This window comes from Adiantum capillus-veneris, chromosome 14 (genome assembly GCF_014529385.1).
Source record: "Adiantum capillus-veneris isolate H3 chromosome 14, ASM1452938v2, whole genome shotgun sequence".
NCBI classification, from domain to species: Eukaryota; Viridiplantae; Streptophyta; class Polypodiopsida; order Polypodiales; family Pteridaceae; genus Adiantum; species Adiantum capillus-veneris.
In genome coordinates this window covers 130010524-130016800 of record NC_140944.1, presented here as the reverse complement: position 1 = coordinate 130016800, position 6277 = coordinate 130010524, and positions in this window count along the sequence as shown.

Below are 6277 nucleotides of genomic sequence, written 5' to 3'. Positions count from 1 at the left end.
CATCCTACGCGTAGGATGTCCTTTTGCTCAGAATGAACCCAAACTTGGACCAAAGATTCCCCTAGTCTTCAGCAACCCACTGGTATGCTTAGATTTGAGTTTGGATGTCAAAAGAACCCAAAACTAGCTATTCTTGCCTTTTGTCCGTCCAAAAACGCTAAAGTCTGTTCAATCTTCACTTTCACTGACCCAAATGAGATGAAATTTATCACATGCACTCAATACCACATTTAGAACATGCCTATGGAGTCATCCTATGGTTTGGTCTCAAAATTAGGCCTTGGATACAATTGGGTAGGATGTCTGGCAATTCTCGTCTTTTGGCTTTAATCTGTCAAAATTTGGTCAAATTTCCACTTTCTAGGTGAAAATAGTGTAGAACCTACCTTCTAAACACACTGGTAACCTCACATTTTCAAAAAAATGCCCAGATCACCCTGTAGACATCCTACGCGTAGGGTGTCTAGTGCTTATTTTTCCAGACTGAAGTGTCCCTGATGCTTCCTTATGGTCTCAGCAAGTGCAAGTATGCTTCACACTTGCAAAAACATGCAAAAATCACTCAATTTAAGCCTTTTCTGAAATTTTACGCTTTTTGACTCCACCTTTTGGCTTTTGGTCAACAAAAATAGGAAAAAACACTCAAGTCAATATGTTACTAGGGTAAAACGTACCCTCTGAACACACTGGTAACCTCAGTTTCCCCAAATTCCCCGCCAAAAGTGCCCTAGAGACATCCTACACGTAGGATGTCTATTGTCTAAAAATGCAATTTTTTTCTGGCAGTAGTACTCCCTATGCTCTATAGAGCTCTCAGCAATAATCACAGAAACTTTTGGACTTCAAATCAGCTTCCAAACACAATTTACCGTCTTTCCTACTTAGCATTTTCCACTTCTCTGGCGAGCCTAACAACAAATAAAACATGCATAAAGTACTCTAGATCAACAATCAAGATATCCTACTTACCCTACTCCTACTCATCATGTGAGATGGTGATTTTGATGTCTTGGTTGCTTCCTGGCCTCACACGGACTCTCAAGTCCACCTACCACCACATCTACCACTCCAACTCCTACACTCTACACCACAACCTAGTACTACCTAAGACGGAAGATCTAGGCTAGACACCGCTCCCTAGACTCCTCCTAATTGACTAGAGAAAATTGAGAAGCTTACCTATGATATTAATAGTCGATCTTTAGTGACTTTTGACCGTTAAATTAGCGATCTCAAACTTGTTTAGTTTTTTACATTTACAATTGTTTATGCGCTTGATTATATTACAATTTAATTTTTATTTTGCTGAAAAATGGTTTAAAATTATGTTACCAATCAATTTGTCTGACTACAACTGCATATGCTTTTTAATTGTATATGATAATGCAATTACTGTGCCAATGTTGTTTGATTTTGCAGTGACTGAACAAGGGTAAGGACATTCATCTCAAATGCTCTTCCACCTCGATGAATGGGCTTCAACTAAATAGCTTCCGACAATCGAATCTACATCAAGAAATGGGGCATGTTAACCCTCACACACATTCCTGTCACCTACGACAGACACCATATTATTTATTTGGTAGAGTCAGGGACCGGGCTTGTTGATCCAATAGGAAAAGGGTAAGAGTGAGCGCCGATGAGAGGTGCACTCTAACAGGAACATTCAAGGGTTAGTAGGATAAGTATGGTCGCCCAAGTGTGAATGGGGCGAGCTCATATAAAGTCACCTAAACCTAAAAATCATTCATTCTCTCATTTGTGCAATTGAAGAGTGCTCTTGCTCCATCTCCATCTTCTTCTTCTTCATCTCCTTGTGTGTGTGTGTGTGTGTGTGTGTATGCGTGAGAGAGAGACAGAGAGAGTGTCTATGTGTGTGTGTGAGATCGAGCATAGCAACGACGGCACGGCGGCACCGAGGCGGTTGAGTGCGGCACGACGATAGCTCCTTCTTCTTCGTGGCGAGGCCTCCACGAAGGCAAGCGTAGGGTGGTGAGTGACACACCCTTGCTCTCTTGAGCTTGCTAGATTAGTCTAGTTGTGTGCTTGGAGCCATTTGTGGCTCACACACAGTGTATCGGCAAGTCCCTTGCATTGACACATACGATAAACGCGCGTGAAGACATGTCAGATCTACAATATTTGGAAGCCAAAAAAAGTTCTTTGGTCAAGCACTACATCCATACATATTGTTTTGAAGACCACAAGCCTGTTGATCTCACGTTGATCTCTTTGGTGATGGCTCCTTGGTTGCACAAGAAGGACTACAGCAAAAAAAAGAAGTCCTATGCTTGGTTGAGAGAGTGGAAGAGAAAACAACCTTAGCAATCAAGCTTCTAGACTTTACTTAGGCCCATGCTGATATAGAAGAAGGGGTTGGTCTTCAAACCCAACAATCCACGTTGCAACCAGATGATAATGTGCCTAGTGAAAATGATATTTCTCCACAAGAAGAAGAAGAAGAAGAAGAGCGTCATTTATCATTGGAAATCGAGAAACATACGCTTTGAATGGTAGTGTTTTCTTTTTGGAAATTTGATACTCTTAGTGTTAGATTTTGTTTTATATAGTATTACTTGAGTCTATCTTTTTCATAACAAGTATTTAATGTTTGAATTGTGAATCCTTAGATTAAAAATATAAGACTCAACCTAAACTTAACGGCTTAAGATCTTGATAATTGTGGTAGACTTTAAAACATCACCAATTTGTTACATTATCTTGGACAAGTGGTTGACCTTGCTTCTATTTGTATCTCGATGGACCATATCTTGGCCATGTGGTAGACCTTCTTTATCTCCATTCTTCAATGAAGTGAACTTTAGACAAGTGGAGTACCTTGAAACCAAACTACCCACGTGTAGCTTGGACAAGTGGTGGAGGTAGCTCAGACGAGTGGTGGGCCTTGTTAAAAAAATATCCATGTAGAAACACATTACAGGTTTTTCCATTGGTGAGAAAAAATATCATTTATGGTTGTCTAAATCTTGGACAAGTGGCGGGGTCTTTCTTATGCTAATGTTGCAAGGGATCCTAGCTTAGACAAGTGGTTTCCTATGTTTCAATGGAGCCTAGCCTGGACACATGGTGGAGCTTGCTTCTATCCCCATGTTTCATTAGAGTTAGCTTGGACAAGTGGTGGACCTTGGAGAAAAAATCTCCATGTACAACATATCATGGTGGACCTTGAAATTATTTTATATACCTATGTTGGAGAAATGGTGGAACCTTGATTATCTCCATACATCAAGCCAAGGTTGGTGAATCTTGCTTCTTCTCTCCATGTTTTGGTGGATCCTAACTCGGACAAGTGGTGAAGCTTGCTTCTCTCCATGTTTTAGAGGAGCCTAACTTGGACAAGTGGTAGAGCTTGACCTCTCTAAATGTTGCAAAGTATCATAGATTAATCAAGTGGTGCACCTTGAAACAAAACAACCCATGTACAACATCTCATGGGTCTTTTATGTTTCAATGGAGCCTAGCTTATACAAGTGGCGGATATTTGTTTCTTTCCATGTTTCAATGGAGCACCTACCTTGGAAAAGTGGTGAACCCCATGGACAACATATCATGGATTTTTGAAGTGGTGGAAAGAAGTACTAGCTTGGGTGGTGGACCTTGCTTCTCTCCATGCTTCAATGGAACCCTAGCCATTGGAGAGGAGATGGTAGACCTTGAAGTAAGACCTTGAATGTTATAGCCCCTCATTAGTTATGCACATGGTGGACCTTGAAATTGTGCTATAAGTCTATCTTGGAGAATTGGTGGACCTTTGATAATCTCCATACATCAACAAGCCAAGTTTGGACAAGTGGTGGACCTACAAAGTCTAACTTGGACAAGTGGTGAATCTTTGCCTCCCTCCGTGTTTCAAGGTAACCTCGATTGGACAATTGGTTTTCCAAGTTCCAATGGAGCCTAACTTGGACACATGGTGGAGCTTGCTTCTACCTTATATTTCAATAGAACTAGCTCGGACAAGTGGTGGAGCTTGGAACAAAAGCCCCCATGTACAACATACCATGGATTTTCCAAATGGTGAGAAATATTATTATAGCTTGGAGGTAGCTTGGACAAGTGGTGGGCCTTGTAATAAAATTATCCATGTACAAACACATCAAGAGTTTCTCAATTGGTGAGAAACAATATCATTTATGGTTGTCCCTAGGTTCAACAAGTGGTGGAGTTTTTCTTATGCTAATGTTTAATGTTTCCTAGCTTGGACACATGGTGGAGATTTATTCTATACCATGTTTCAATATATTTAGCTTGGACAAGTGGTGTACCTTGGAGCAGAACTCTCCTTCGAGAAAGTTAGAATTTATCATAAACCAATTAAGACTCTTTTGGAACCTAGATTAGACAAGTGGTGGACCTTCAAAAATTTATGATTGAGTTAGATATTAGCTTAGACAAGTGAAAATCCTTCAAATGAACACTTGAGTTTCCTACTTAGATCATTTATCTGTACAAATGGAAGCTAATATCCAAAGACCGTGTAGGCTAACACATTAGATACCTACTTATAGCCTAACTTGGATGATTTGTAAGTGCTTCCTCTCATTATGTTTGGGTAGGTTCACCACCTACCCAAACCCTAGTCCATTGATGCTTGAAGACAAGCAAGGTCCACCACTTGTCCAAGCTATGCTTCCTTTAAAAAAATAGAGAGTAAATTCCATAAGTTCTCCAAGATTTAAGAGAAGTAAGGTCCCCCATTTGTCCAAGCTATGCTTCCTTAAAACACATAGGAAGTAAATTCAACCAATTCTCCAAGGTTTTTTCTATGAATGACTACAAGATACACCACTTTTCCAAACTATAATCTCTAATAGAATGGCTAAGCGAGTAATACACAAGGTGCCCCAGTTATTGAATCTTGTCTCCAGTGATCATAGAGAGGAGAATGGTCTATGAGTTATTGTATCTGGTTTTCCATTGAATCATAGAGAGGAAAAAGGTCCACCACCTATCCAAGAAAAGTGTTGACTGGATATTATATGTTGAGTCTGAATAGTGTTGGGTTTGAAATTGAAATGCTTCTCTGAATATTGTTGACTCTGATATTTGGTAAGCCAGATATTTGCTGAGTCTGAATATTTGTTGGGTCGGATTTTAGTTAGGTCGGATTTTGCTGACTCTGATGTTTTATGCCAATAACATTTTTGGGTTGAACAGTAATAAACATCAGTTGGTACTTGTATTTGGACGAGTTTAGAGTAGCACGAGAGAAGCTTTAGCCATGGTGTTCTTTGGTCTGTATGATCTTTTTTTCTATGTTCTGTTTGTTGACTTTGAAGTTATCTGACTGTGTCTTTTGATGAGTCTGATCATGGAGTGAGTATCTATTCTTTGTTTGAGAGCATGTCTGTGTGAGAGAGATTCTTGTGTTGTTGAACCCCCAACACATTTGGTGATCCTACTGTGTTTACAACTTTGTTAGGCTACAATCTTTGTGATTGCAGTGGAGAGATCCTAGAAATGATGAGTTTGGAGCAATCCATCTGCGCTTTTCTTTCCCCTTTGTAGGTGTATTTCCCAGCAGTAGACAGAAAAAAAAACTTGCTTTGGAATTCATCTTCTTACTAATAGCATCCTTGGCACGAAACAATGTGCAAGTTCACCTGTAGATTCAAATTTTTAGCAATTTAGAGAATCAAGGGAGTGTCCCTGAATTGTAGCATTCACTGTAATGGAGGATTACGAGTGGGTCTAGTGACATGTGCGTGCTTAAATTTAGGGCCATGAACAACACGAGAGATTACAATTGGAGAGAAAATGGTGGACGATGTGGTTACTTGGAAGCGAAGATAGAATCAAAACCTACAGTTTGCTGAATCTGAACATGCAGTATACTGAATCTCAACATGCGTATTCATCTTAACGGTGTTGAATCAGAAGTTGAAGTTGATGAATTAGAATCTATTTGTGCCACTGAAATAAAAAAACCAGATTCAACCTAAAATTGGATGTGAAAATCTGACTCAACTCTGAAGTGGAAGTGTATTTGAATGCTAAATGAAGTGGAAGTGCTCGATTTGGTATTTTTGAAGGCTAGAACCTCAAAATTTATCCAATTTTGAAGCTTTGAGGAGTTTGGAGTGTTTCAAGTAAGATTTATTTCAAATCTTTCACAAAGTTTACCTAAGTTTTTGATTTTAGAAGCTGTATAACATGATGAAGCAACTACATGTCAAAATGGGAGTGGATCTAGGTATTGTATCCTATGCTCTCCACTTCAGGATTACATGTAGTCTCAGTTTGATGTGGTGCACTG